Source organism: Mirounga leonina, unplaced genomic scaffold (assembly GCF_011800145.1).
Source record: "Mirounga leonina isolate KUSES-001 unplaced genomic scaffold, KU_Mleo_1.0 Mir_129, whole genome shotgun sequence".
Classification (NCBI taxonomy): domain Eukaryota; kingdom Metazoa; phylum Chordata; class Mammalia; order Carnivora; family Phocidae; genus Mirounga; species Mirounga leonina.
This window is the reverse complement of record NW_023270323.1, coordinates 53,228,611-53,243,377: the sequence shown is the minus strand read 5'-3', so window position 1 is coordinate 53,243,377 and position 14,767 is coordinate 53,228,611. Positions and strand designations below refer to the sequence as shown.

The 14,767-nt window shown below is 37.4% G+C and overlaps 1 pseudogene; it reads right to left on the bottom strand.

The window, feature by feature from the left end:
* Positions 1 to 2,147: 2,147 nt before the first annotated feature.
* On the bottom strand, positions 2,148 to 14,532 carry LOC118010905 (annotated as a pseudogene).
* Between the last annotated feature and the right edge of the window lie 235 nt (positions 14,533 to 14,767).

Here is a 14,767-nt window from a genome sequence, read left to right as displayed (position 1 = left end):
AGAAGGAAGGGAAAAATGAAGAGGGGAAATCAGAAGGAGAGACAAACCATGAGAGTCTATGGACTACAGGAAACAAACTATGTGTTTCAGAGGGAAGGAGGGTGGGGGGATTGTTTAGCCCAGTGATGGGTATTAAGGAGGGCACATGTTGCATGGAGCACTGGGTGTTATACCCAAACAATGAAACATGGAACGCCACATCAAAAACTAATGATGTATTGTATGGTGACTAACATAACATAATAAAAATTAATTAATTAATTAAAATTTAAAAAATAGTGTTAGCTATAAAATGGGTGTGAAATAATATTAACATGGTAAGGTTGTTGTGAGTGTAAAATTAAACAATACACAAGCACTTGATGATGTGCTCAATCAACATTATCTACAACTATTTTTTATTAAAATATTTATTATCATTGATGAGTTTCCCCAAAAAGGAGGTCTGCCAACAGCTATCTGATTAAGTTCAGGAGTGGAATGTCCTATTAATGTCAAACCTGGAGATAACTTCATCTCTGGTCAACAGCTTGACTTATAACCTTGTGAGAAATCCTGAGCCAGAAACATTCTCTCAGATCTGACTGTAAGAAAATGCATGAGGTAATAAAAGTATTGTCGTTTTAAACTGATAAATATCAGAATAATTAATTTTGTTGCGATAGCATTTAGCATCTGTTTGATACCTAGAAGTGAGGTACTGTTGTAAGAAAAAACAAAACGTAGGCATAGTTTTGATGTGGCCAATGGGCTTGGAAGAGAAAATGTCAAAAAATAAATAGGTATGAAAAGTCTAATGTGTGTTAAAGAAATTGTTAATAGAAGCCCCATGTTCTTTGATAAGGTTATGGATGGACGCTTACAAGTAAGTGAGATAAATCTTGTTTGAAACTGTAGGAAAGAGGATCCTTGTTATGTAATAGCAAAAGTTTATCAAGACTATTGCTGTAGTCATGTGTAGTAATGGACTTAATTATATTCCTCCAAAATTTATATGTTGAAACTGTAATCCCTAGTACATCAGAATGTGACTATATCTGGAGATGGGACCTTTAAAGAGGTAAAGGAGGTTATATAAGTAGGCCATAATCCAATAGGACTGGTTTCCTTATACAAAGAGGAGATCAAGATACAGACAACAGAGGATGACCACGTGAAGACACAGAGAGAAGGTGCCCATTTATAAGCCAAGGAGAGAGGTCTTAAAAGAAACCAACCTGCCACAACTTATTTTAACTTATAGCCTCTGGAACTATGAGAAAATCAATTTATTCTGTTTAAACCACCCACTCTGTGATTATGTCAGTCTTAGCAAACTAATACCAATTCTGGTACCAGGAAGTAGAGTGTTTCTGTAACAAATACCTAAACACGTGGAAGTGGCTTTGTCAGTGAGCATTGTGTAGAGACTGGAAGAGTTTTGAGGTGCATGTTAGATTGTCCTAAATAGATTGTTGGTAATAATAAGGAGGTGATTCTGGTGAGAGCTTAGAAGGAGAAGAGATGAGCTATAGAGAAAAGTTCTATTATTTTAGAGTTATACATATATCATTGTAAATAAAATGTTGGTAGAAATATGAATTTTGAAGATGTTTCTGGTGAGATCTCAGAGGTACATGAGAAACATGTTATTGGAAACTGGAGGAAAGTTAATTCTTGTTATAAAGAGATGAAGAACTTGGGCAAATTATGTGCTAGTGTTTTATGGAAATAAGAATTTGTAACTGATGAACTTGGATATTTAGCTGCAATTCCTAAGTACAGTGTTGAAGTTGTGGCCTGTTTTCCACTGGCTGCTTATAGTAAATTGAAAGAGGAAAGAGATAAACTGAAGTGGGAGTTGTTAGGCAAAAAGGGAACCAACATTTGAAGATTTGGAAAATTCTCAGACTATCTGTATTGCAAAAAGTGAGAAAGCATGCTCTGGAGAGAACACACTCTCCAAGTGAATGGCTGAAGAACGTTTGTTAAAGAGATGATAGGCATGTGAGTTAGGATCCAATCAACCACCTGAGCAGAGACCAGGAATAGAGATGGGGTTATACCAGCAGAAGGAGTTGCCGCTTGAACTTAAAGGGACAGAGATAGGACAGATTTCTAAGATTCAATAGGACATTCCAACAGAGCAATCTATCTGTAAACATGTGTTATCTTTTTAAAAAGGGAGGGAATGACTCTAAAGGTGGTACAGAGGTTGTCAGGATTTCCTTGGCACCACAGGCCCAGTGGGCATAGACCTGGGACTTGGGGCTCGCCTCCTTGGTTCTAAAGGGGTCAGAGTCATCTCCCAAATCTAAGGGGAAAAAAACAGCTGCCCAGTGTCAAAGGCATGGGGCCACCAGAAAGATGAACATGGAAGACAAGGGTATCCTTCCAGTGGACACAAAGGACAAAGCAGAAATATTATCCTTGAGTTTTAAAACATAATGGAATTTGTCTTGCTATATTTCAGACTTGCTTGGGACACATTGCTCCTTTCTTCTTCTTTCTAATTTCTCCCTTTTGGAATGGGAATTCCTGTCCTGTGCCTGTTTCACTATTATATTTTGGAGGCAGATGGCTTTTGATTTCACAGGTTTCAGCTTAAGAGGAATTTTGCCTCAGGATGAATCATATCTCTGGTCTCACCCATATCTGATTTAGATGTTATTTAGATGAGATTTGGTACTTAGAGCTGATGCCATAATGGATTCAGACTTTGGGTTAATAGGACAGGGTGAATGCATTTTGCATGTGAGAAGGACATGAATTTTGAGGAGATGGAAGAAAGCAGAATATTATGAGTTTAATTATGTCCTCCATAAATTCATATGTTGAAGTCCTAATCCCCAGTACTTAGAATGTGATTGTATTTGGAGACTGGGTCTTTAAAGAAGTAATTTAGGTAAAAGAAGGTGATATGGGCAGGCACTGATTGAACATGACTAGTGTCCTTATAAGAAGAGATTAAGGCATAGACACAGAGGAAAGATCACGTAAAAGACAACAGAAGATGACCATGCACATAGGCCATAGAGGAAACCAACCCTGTTAACACCTTGATCTCAGACTTCTAGCCTCCAGGACTGTGAGAAAATAAATTCTTTTTAAGCCAGCCAATCTGTTGTAATGTGTTACAACAGCCCTACCAAATTGATACATGTGGAAAGTAAAACATGAGCCTAATGTAACAGGTGATTGAGCTAAGTAGATTTTTAGCCAAAATGTTGAAGGTGCCATCAAATCTACTCTCAATTATACTAAAAAGAAGAAGAGAGATAAACTAAAAGAAAGACTGTTAACATGATGGAGCCAGAATTTTATGATTTTGAAAATTCTCAGCTTCTCCAAATAGAAATGAATGATAAAACTAAGAAATGCCTTCTGACAAAAGATAAAATTTAAAGCAATACCAGAAAAATGTAGTCCAAAGATTAGGCTGAGGGGAAGCGTAAAATCCTTTATAAAGATACCAGAAAGGTGAAAGGCAGTGTTGCCAACGTAGAGGCCTACATAGCAAGGAAATGGGAAAGGTCTGTGCCCAATAGCTGACAAGCACCTGAGGCCCTCAGTTCAACAACCCTCCAAGAATGGAATTATGTCAATAAAGTGAGTTAACTTAGAAATGGCTCCTCCTTCAGTTGAGCCTTCAGATGAAATCGCAGCCCCAGTCAACTGTTTTACTGCAACCTTGTAAAACACCCTGAGGTAGAACCACTCAGCCAAGCCCCTCCTGGTTTCTGAACTCAGAATTGTGTGAAATATTTGTCATTTAGGATGCAAAATTGGGGACAATTTATTACACTGCAATAGAGAATCAGAGCTACAGGGTTGTTATGAGTATAAAACTAGATGCAGGAAGTCTCTGCAGCAGTGTATTACCCATTGTTATTTTTATTAATGCTTATTATATTTAATGAAATTACCTATTTATTAGCATATCACAAGACTATTGAGAAGATGGCTCTAATTTTATCAACCTTTGAAGAACTTCTGAATATGCTGCAACACATAAAATTAACTTCAAGAATAAAATACAAGCTATTAATCTATACTTTGCAAAAGCATAGCTCATTTGGTTTCTTGTACTTTATTCATACGTAAGTCTATTTGGTAAGTTTACAGTACCTTACTATACCTATCCATAAAATTGAGAAATAATTTCCACCTATACATCTCACAGGATATTGTGAAAATTAGTGAGGTAATACACATAAAGCTCTGGAAGCCTTTAAATAGTGCTATAAAATGAGTATTTTATCCCTGTGGGAGGGTCTTATCTATTTTTCTGAATAGCTTCCAGCATGGTGATAAAAAAGATAATGGGTAGGTAAGTTGGTAGGGAGGTAGATGGGAGGAGAGGTGGATAAAAGAGAGAGAAAAAAATAGAATAATAAATTATAGTAGAAATTATTTTTTACTTAATGAAAGTGTCTTTTTTTACTTCCTGACCCCAAATATCTTCAAGTATATGCAGCCTTATATTTGACAGTAATCTGGTTTCTTTTAGTATTTTTGGACTCATCTAAAGCAACATTAGTTGTATCTTCCTAATTCATTTGATACTTATTTTTTTTTTCCTTCCAATCTAGATACCATTGTTCTCTCTCTTTTTTTTAAAGATTTTATTTATTTATTTAAGAGAGAGGGAGAGAGCATGAGCAGAGGGAGGGATGGTGGGAGAGGGAGAAGCAGGCTCCTCACTGAGCAGGGAGCTCATCGCAGGGCTGGATCCCAGGACCCTGAGCTCATGACCTGAGCTGAAGGCAGAACTTGACTGGCTGAGCCACCCAGGTGTCCTTAGATACCATTGTTCTTATAATGAAAATGAAAACAACCAATTGAAAATAATCCAATTTTCTATGTATTTTATCAACCTCTTCTCTCTTTATCCAATCTATATTTTTAGATTAATGATGCTTTAATATTTCTGTTTCATATAAAGTGTTTTATACATTAGTGTTTGTGTATATATAAATACAATACATGTAATAGGACATTAAAATGGAACATTTTCCAGCTGATGTTCAGTGACACACAAAGTAGCAAGAGCAGAGATAATAAGTGACACCAGATTTCCAAAAAACAGGACAGCCCATCCCAGTAGTATCTGCAAGTGTACAACATGACTACCACTTGTGAGACCCATAGCTAACTATACCTTCTTCCAAATCCAGCCCAATAAAGACTCTTAAGCAATCATGAAAGAGGCTGGACAATTAGAAGGTCTCTGGTGAGCTTCAGGTCCTACCAAGTCCTTATAGGGCAGGGGAGGGGAGGGGGAGCTTCCTCCTCCCAGCAAACCTGGTAGGGAGAATGCAGAGAGTTTGTGTATGTTCACCAGAACGTGCAGAACACAGCATTTGGTATGTGGTTCAAACCTTGTCATTCCAAAGAATAAGAAACTGGCTTGATTGCCTTGAGATAGTGAAACAGAAAACATTGATTCAAAGGTAACTGTACTCAAAACAACCAAGGATTAAAGTTGCATGCTTCTCATTGATGTAGTGAACCTAGATTGTTTAATCAGCTTGTCATAAAAGTCACCTGAAAAGCCAAAAAGACTTTGAAATATAGAGGAAGATGAATATAGTTGAATCTTGAAGAACTGAGCAAGCATCCTCCAGGGTGACATGCCAGGGGGTGCATAGGACGTCATTGCATGAGCAGAGAAACTTTCTCTGTTGACAGCACAAAACTGCTCCCCCCAGAATGAAACTGGCTCTACCATGGCTGCTCATTATAATATCCCTGCCTACCTCTGCAGACCACTGCTTAATTCACTTCACTGCTGTGTCCTGGTGGGGCTGGAGTCAGTTTCATGAGTGGGAGAAGACAAGACCAGGTGGGGGCGAGGGGGAAGAAGCTGACTTTGGACCCTGCCCTTGCAGGCTCCTCAACACTGAAGTAGTCAAGAAATATGGAATGAGAGAAGTTTTGAGTTTAGAGTTCTGAACTTCCAAGGTTGTGGACATTTTATTAACATGAGTCTGTGTTTGGACTTGGAAGTCATGTGAACATTTTCTAGTCTCCAAGGACTGTAAGACAAGCCAAGGAATATGCCTTAAATTTTATCCAAGGACAAAAAGGAACAGATCTCTTAAGTAGTTTGAACAGGATGCCGGAGAAATAAATCAAGTTGTTTTCTGTTGTAGCTAAGTCTCCACTGCACACATACAAATACACACACACCTATACACACAACACAAAGACCTATGCACATATCCGTGCTGGTGTTTGTTCCTCAATGTATACACAAATGTATTCCTAATGGGCAGTTAGAGCATATTATGTGCCAGCATTGCCCTAAGTACCTGGGCATTTTATGCATATTAATATATTTAGTCCCTCAAATATTATGAGGTATTTATACATCGTATTACTATTAGTCCCATTTTATAGATTAGAAAATTGAATGCCAAAGTAATTAAATCATTTGTAAAAATTCATGCACCTGGAGGCTGGGAGAGGCAGGATTAAGATGCAAGCATTCTGGCTTCAGAATTCATGTTCTTAACTACTACATCATATAGTGCATTTTCTTGTTCAAATATTTATAAATATGCATGCATATAAATGTATGTCTATACATATATTTTCATTCTTGTTAATCCTTTAAAAAACAACAAAAAAAAAGAAAGAAAGAAAGAAGCAACAACAGAGGGAGAACGTATAGATTCAATGTCTGTATCAATCAATTGCACTGTCTGGACATTATCTGGATCCCAATTTAAACAAACTGTAAAAATTTATAAGATTCATAAGGAAAGGGGCGCCTGGGTGGTTCAGTCGGTTGGGCGGCTGCCTTTGGCTTGGATCATGATCCCGGGGTCCTGGGATCGAGCCCCGCATCTGGCTCCTTGCTCAGCAGGCAGCCTGCTTCTCCCTCTGCCTCTGCCTGCCGCTCCCCCTGCTTGTGCTCTCTCTCTCATTATCTCTCTCTCTCTGTCAAATAAAAATAAATAAAATCTTAAAAAAAAGATTCATAAGGAAATTCAATGATATTAAGGAGTTATTAGATTTTTCAAGGTATGATAATGGCACTTTGGATATGTTTTTAAAAGTTCTTTTCTTGGGATGCCTGGGTGGCTCAGTCAGTTAAGCATCTGCCTTTGGCTCAGGTCATGATCCCAGAGTCCTGAGATCCAGCCCCACATTGGGCTCCCTGCTCAGTGGAGATCCTGCTTCTCCCTCTGCCTGCCACTCCCCCTGCTTGTGTTCTCTCTCGCTAGCTCTGGCAAATAAATAAATAAAATATTTTTTTTAAGTCCTTCTCTTTTAGAGATATGAACTGAGTAATTATAGATGAAATAATATGGTGTCTGGGATTTGCTTTAAAATAACTCAAAGGGGACACTTAGATGAAATAAAATTGGTCATGTATTGATAATTGTTGAAGGTGGATGATGGATACATCAGATTATTTGTGCTCTTACCTATTTTTCATGTTTGACTATTTCCATAAGAAAAAGCTAAAAAAAATCCTTTAAAAAATGGTTCAATTATTTTGGAGAAATACTTAATAGAGTTTTAGCAAGTCCACTTTTTATCTGAGACTATACTTTGAATCAGAAGTTTCCATATATTTTGCAAATAGGAAATGGAATTATTATTCTACTTTTAAGTTAAATTCTACTATGGACTTAAAATTCTACTATTTATGGGGGCCAGGGAGATAGGTAGACAGATCAGAAAACTTAAGTCTTAAAGCTGAAGTTTACTTGATAATACTTGCGTGATATTTCAGATCGACTTACATTTTCAAAATAAATGGAGGCTTTATGAAAATTCCTTTAGGTTTGTTTGCTCATTTTCTTTTGTAAGTAAAATGATTCAACTTAGATTGAATTTTATTTGATCTAAATTGCTGTAGATGAATTTCATACACATGGGAATATACTCCTTTCCTCTGCAATATTATATAAAAAAGAATGAGCATGCTTTTTATATGAGTATGCTGTAGTTGTAAACACTTCAGTGTTTACTGCCAAAATAACACTTCAGGATCTTCTCATTACCCTCTTGGGTGAGGTTATATGAGAAATTTGTGCTATTTAAACTAGCTTCGGAATGACATTCCTTCCTTACATAAACTTTGCTTTTTGGGTTTGATTACACTCTCCATTTTCCAATGTTGTTATTATAATGAATGTATTATTATTTATCAAAATGGAGAAATACAGCTGGAAACATATTATAGTGTTTCAGGTAATGGACTTTGGAGCTAGATGACCTGAGTTTGAATTTTGGTTCAGTTTCTATCTTTGTGCCCTTGAACAAGTTACCTAACCTCCTTGTGCTCTAGTTTTTCCATGTGTACAACATAGATAATAATAGCAATAACTCATAGGGCTGTGATAAGCATTAAGTGAGTTGATATTTATAAGCTCTTAAAATAGCACCTAAAATGTAATAAGCAAGAAAAAAAACTTTGTTAAATAAAAGGTTTTTTTGTTAGTTAAGTTTGAACTGATGTAATTTTTCTTGCTTTTTTAATATAGGCTTCCTTTATAATTCATATTCTATATATCTCATAAAATTTATATTTAAATCTCAGACATTTCACTGAATCATTATTTTTTTAAGTTTAAAGGACATTAAAAAAGTATGTTGACCAACAAAATAAAACTAAACGACACCCTAAAAATGGAAATGTTCATATAGTCAGTCACTTATCAGGGCAGTCACACAGAAGAAAGACTAAAATACACTGTTTATGGATCATGCTATTTCTTTAGCATTTTGGTAGCACTGGGGAGGAACTTTGGTATGAAACCAAGAGGAAGAAGATAAAATGTGGTAGAAGTGAAGTACAGAGGAAAGAGGCCAGCAAGTAATTATGCATGAAAGCAGTAAAGCATAGCTACAGTACATTTATTCACAGACATGCACATATCCACACACACACACGCACGCGCACACACACACACAGACATGCACACAATTAGTCATTACTCTTATATAACATTAACATCTGATCATAAGGCACAACTTATGTAATCAGAGAAATAAAATAGGAAAGAGAACTCTTAGCATATATTAGAAGCGGCCCACTCTCCTTCTTGTGTAAGGGACAAGCATACTCACTTATCCATGACTCCCATACCACTCATTCCCTCTGTATTTCACCAGGTAATAGGGATTTCCTACTGTTGGTTGATCCACATCCTGTATTGGCCTCAGTATCTCTCTCACTTCTCTGGCAGCACCAATCTCATACTCTCCCAATTTCTGAAGCTTTTTGAAACTCACTTTATATCAGATATACGTGCTTTCTCTCCACTTACTGGCAATAATTGGTTAAATAAAGCAGTTTCTCAAAAACAACAGCAATTTTAATTGAATAAGTCTGAAAGTTTATAGAAAAAGATTTTCAATAATTATTGAAAATATTTGTGGGTAACCCCTTTTTTGGAGACATAGAGATGCAAAGTTGTGAACGAAATTCTTATCCTCCTTCTGGCTATGATCCGGAATTACAAAATATTCACAGTGAGTTTATGTGATGTAGTGACAGATGTAGAACACCTAAAAGCCAAGACAGCCAACCCAGCATGTCCTACAAGTCACTATATCATATTATAATTACAACAGAACACATACACACAGAGTTCTTATCAAATTGAGTAAATTGCTCTTATTTTAGTCATAAAAACCATTATCTTTCTAGTCAAATACAGACGTCATTATATCTATATTATATTGGTGTGGATAAAAAGGCTATTTAAAAAGCAAAACTAAAAATATAAACATTGTGGGCTATAGGAAAGAGAGTATATGTGTATATATATATATATGAGTTGGGAGTTGGAGATTGATATTTGGATTTGGGAGTTGAAATTAATGGTTTCTAAAATACCTGAACATGAAGAAAGTTGATCATCAGGTTATTTTAAAAATTTCTTCTTATGTATAAATTCTGTTCCCTAATTAATAGTTTGTTAATTAAACAAATGTTGTTTCCTCAGTAAAATTCTTTATATTAAAAAAAATTTGTTGAAGCAAACAAAGAATTATCATTCTTTTATTCTTTGATTTCCACGGCTAAAAGCTAATTTAATTCTTTTTTTTTTTTTTTATTTGATTGAGAGAGAATGAGAGATAGCACGAGAGGTAAGAGGGTCAGAGGGAAAAGCAGACTCCCTGCTGAGCAGGGAGCCCGATGCGGGACTCGATCCAGGGACTCCAGGATCATGACCTGAGCCGAAGGCAGTCTCTTAACGAACTGAGCCACCCAGGCGCCCAAAGCTAATTTAATTCTTAAAAGGGAAACTCTCACACACGTGCATGCACAAATACACACACACACCCCTTTCTTGTTTTAAGAAGTTGGTGAGTACACATATTTCGAAATAGATAACTTTAGTTTAAAAATCATTTTAGGTTTATATTTTATGTGTGTGGATATAGCTTTAAATAGTATGCTAGCTATTTTCTTTGGATATTTCATTTGGTATTAGAGAAATTACTCACAGATCCATCTCCAGAAGAAAGATAAACTCATGGAAATATACTCATATTATTGAATACTTCCTACCAATAAAAAGGAATGAACCATTGACACATGAAACAACACAGATGAAACCCAAAATCATGTTGAGTGAAAGAAACCAGATTAAAAACTCATCTATTATAGGGCGCCTGGGTGGCTCAGACGGTTAAGCGTCTGCCTTCGGCTCAGGTCATGATCCCAGGCTCCTGAGATCGGGTCCCGCATTGGGCTCCCTGCTCCTTGGGAGCCTGCTTCTCCCTCTGCTTCTCTCTCTCTCGGTCTCTCATAAATAAATAAATAAAATCTTAAAAAAAAAAACTAAACTAATCTATTAGAGAAGTTAAAATATGGCTACTTCTGGAAGAGGCTGAACATTTGACTAAAAAGAACATGAGGAATGTTCTAACTTGATGAAAATTTTCTATATCCTGCTATCGTTACATAAGCATATTCAATTATCAAAACTCCAACTGAAGACTTAAGATACCTGCCAGTTATTGTACAAGTAAATATAAAAAAGATTGGAAGGAAATGTGACAACGTGGTTGTATGATCTATTATTACTAAGTTTTCATCTGTTTTTCTAACTTGGGTATTTTAATTTTTTTTTTTTTTTTGATGTCTTAGCCATTTCCCATCTTTAATCAAAACAGTATTCTTCTTAAAAGAGAACATGAAAAAATTACCCATATTAAAAATATTGAGGGCGCCTGGGTGGCTCAGTCGGTTGGGTGACTGCCTTCGGCTCAGGTCATGATCCTGGAGTCCCGGGATCGAGTCCCACGTCGAGCTCCCTGCTCAGCGGGGAGTCTGCTTCTCCCTCTGACCCTCCCCACCTCATGCTTTCTCTCTCTCTCAAATAAATAAATAAAACTTTAAAAAAATTTTTTTGAAAATAAGCATCATTAATAAAGCGCCACTGAGTGATGACTAGTTCTACATATCTTTAATCTCTTTGCATTCATTAGTTACTGCTCCAGAGTAAAAATAATTATGGCTTCTGTGATGGCTTCATATTTCTTTAAAATAGGTTTCCCATTTGGTAAACCTAATAACTAAGGCCATTTGGTAGTAAACAGAATTGAAGGTTAATCATCAAGCTAAAGACATATAAGAAAATAATGACCCTGTCACTTGAAGGTCGGCTCAGTCTACTGTCCCCTGTGTAATCAGATACCCTTCAACTAATTCCAGCAGCAAATCTAAGGTGGTCATGGATCCATCTCCTAAGCACATCAAGGAAAGTGATCATATACCAGACATCTTATTTAAACTTCTGATAATAAAATAACACAGAGCTGGAAACCCTTGTGAAAGTTTTTTTCCTCAATCTGGGAACAACATCATTAGCACTTTATTGATACTTGTGGGATACTGTAAGGTTTGAAGAATGAAATAAGCAAGGAAGTGGTCCAATGCGCTTGAAATGTGAAAGACTGTTCTATAACTTCTGGGCAGGTCCTTCCGCTCCAAGCAAGTCTAGTCAACCTTCAGTATTCCACAGGACAACTCCAAGCAGTCAACTAAGTACAAATAAGCAGTACTCGGGCGCCTGGGTGGCTCAGTCGGTTGGGCGACTGCCTTCGGCTCAGGTCATGATCCTGGAGTCCCGGGATCGAGTCCCGCATCGGGCTCCCTGCTCAGTGGGGGGTCTGCTTCTCCCTCTGACCCTCCCCCCTCTCATGAGCTTGCTCTCTCTCATTCTCTCTTTCTCAAATAAATAAATAAAATCTAAAAAAAAAAAATATATATAAGCAGTGCTCTACAAATGGCTCTTATTACATAGGTCTTAGGATAAACCTGTTTATACTTCAAATGGATAGTTACGTGGGGATTATACACATGGTGGCTGTGTTACACTAGTCGGTGAAATGTCTTGCCTTCCTTCATGATTTCTTCAGTCTTTTTTTCAGAGGACATAACATTTTCTAAAAATTCTGAATCTCCTAAGTCCAGCTCATCGATCCTGGTAAAAGCTGGAGCATTGCATCAGCAGTTAAAAATGTGATCGGCAGCCATCTTTCCATTGCTTCCGATGCACGGTCCAAACAAAATTTGTGCAAGTCAGAGAGAGAGGCAAAGTTCCCCAGTCTTCTTATTTCATAGAATTGTGGAGGTGCAAACCAAATTTCCTTCCGTATGAAACTCTCAGTTGCCTCGGAGGGAGATGACCACTGGCAGCTCACCACCTCGGCCAAGTCGTGGTAGACTCGCGGCGGCTCGCTCAGGCAGCACAAGGAGAAGGCTGCATCGGAGCGGCGAGAGCCAGCCGCCCCAGTCGCGCAGCGCCCCGATGTGGGGCGCGCAGTCGAGGTGCGCGCACAGGCTCGGGCAGTGGCGCAGGTCGCCGGCTTGGCGGGCAGAGCGGCTCGAGGCTGCAGCCGGGTATTTTCTAAATTGTTACATGAAGAAGCATCAATATTTATACATTTATAGCTATACACGTATATGCACATACATATGCATACATATTTATAACTATACATTTGAAGCGCATATTTGGTTAGAGAAAGTAAGATTTTCAGTTTTTACTGCTAGGAAAAAAATATAAGCTCATTAGAAGACATGACTAGTGGGCGCCTGGGTGGCTCAGTTGGTTGGGCGACTGCCTTCGGCTCAGGTCATGATCCTGGAGTCCCGGGATCGAGTCCTGCATCGGGCTCCCTGCTCGGCGGGGAGTCTGCTTCGTCCTCTGACCCTATCCCCTCTCATGTGTTCTCTCTCTCTCAAGTAAATAAATAAAATCTTAAAAAAAAAAAAAAAAAAAAAAGAAGACATGACTAGAGAAAAGTGGAGGTATCTAATTACTTTCTGCCCTGAGCATTTAATTGTGTTGTTTTTTTTGCTTGTTCAATTTTTGCAAAAGGCTTCCTTCTACCCCTCTAATCTAACACTTGAACCTCTATTCAGCCCTCTCCTGTAGCTGGACTCAGGACCAGGTAACATGGCCTATTGTATAAATCAGTTACATTGTAGTTGTTAAAAATATTGAGAAAGAAAAAGAAAGAGGGATAGAGAGAGAGAGAGTAGAGAGATGGCGTGTACTGGAAACTATAAACAAATTATTTCAGAAGTTTGCTTTAAAAAAGTACAGACAACTAACAGTATTAAGAGAAGGATGCAACATCAAGAAGAGATTTTTGGGTGTATGTTTTATTTTATTTTTTATTTTTATTTTTTTAAAGATTTTATTTATTTATTTGAGACAGAGAGAATGAGAGAGACAGAGAGCACATGAGAGGGGGGAGGGTCAGAGGGAGAAGCAAACACCCTGCTGAGCAGGGAGCCCGATGCAGGACTCCATCCCGGGACTCCAGGATCATGACCTGAGACGAAGGCAGTCGCTTAACCAACTGAGCCACCCAGGCGCCCGGGGTGTATGTTTTATTGTTAATGAGAGTAACTGTATAAACAACTATATTGTTCACTAGGACTTTCTTAATGATAAGGATTGAATGAAAATGAAGGAATTTTCTAACTATGGAAAAATGTAGTAATTAGTAAAATAACTAATTTCAAAGAATTCTTAAAAAAAAGAAAACTAATTCTGGATTATCAGTAAGAACCTGGCATTAAAAATCAAAAGAAAATATTTGAGAATAAGATCTAGACTGGACTAGAAAATACTATAATTTTTGTTTTGAGTAGTAAAGTGCATATGTATCTTTTCATACTTAGGTATATGAAGGATATATTCATCTTTTTGAAATTAATAATAGGTTTCCAATTTGTCAACTACTTACAAACTTTGCAAGGTCAAAATTCTGTTTTCCATTATAATACAATAGCAAGGAAGAAAATAGAATTGTTTTTCTTCCTTTAAAAACTTGTTAAATGTTTTATAGTAAAAATTACTTATTATGTGTTACTTATTATTTATGTATAACTAGACAAGGATCCAAAAAAACCAGACATAGGGAATCCAAAGATTACATGTATTACTTCAACCAGTTATTTACTCAAGCTATCCAACCAAATTATGGTTCTCAGATTCTCTTGGCCCCACCTGCATTTTGGTCCTTAGCCACTTGCTCATTGGAAAGTCCAGCCACCACATTCATCCCGCTTACTACATTTGTCCCGTCTCTAATCATCAGCTTTCTTAGCCTCCTCAAAGTTAAGGTTTTACCTTGCTTATGTCTTTATACCCACAGCACAAACCCGTGTCCACTGCAACCCAACCTATGAAGGCCAGAGTTTCATCCCCAACTTCTGGGCTCAGACCATATTGTGGGATGTGGGATCTTGATTCCCTAGCACCTACACGAAGGTACACATTCTAGAAGTGTGGAGGAG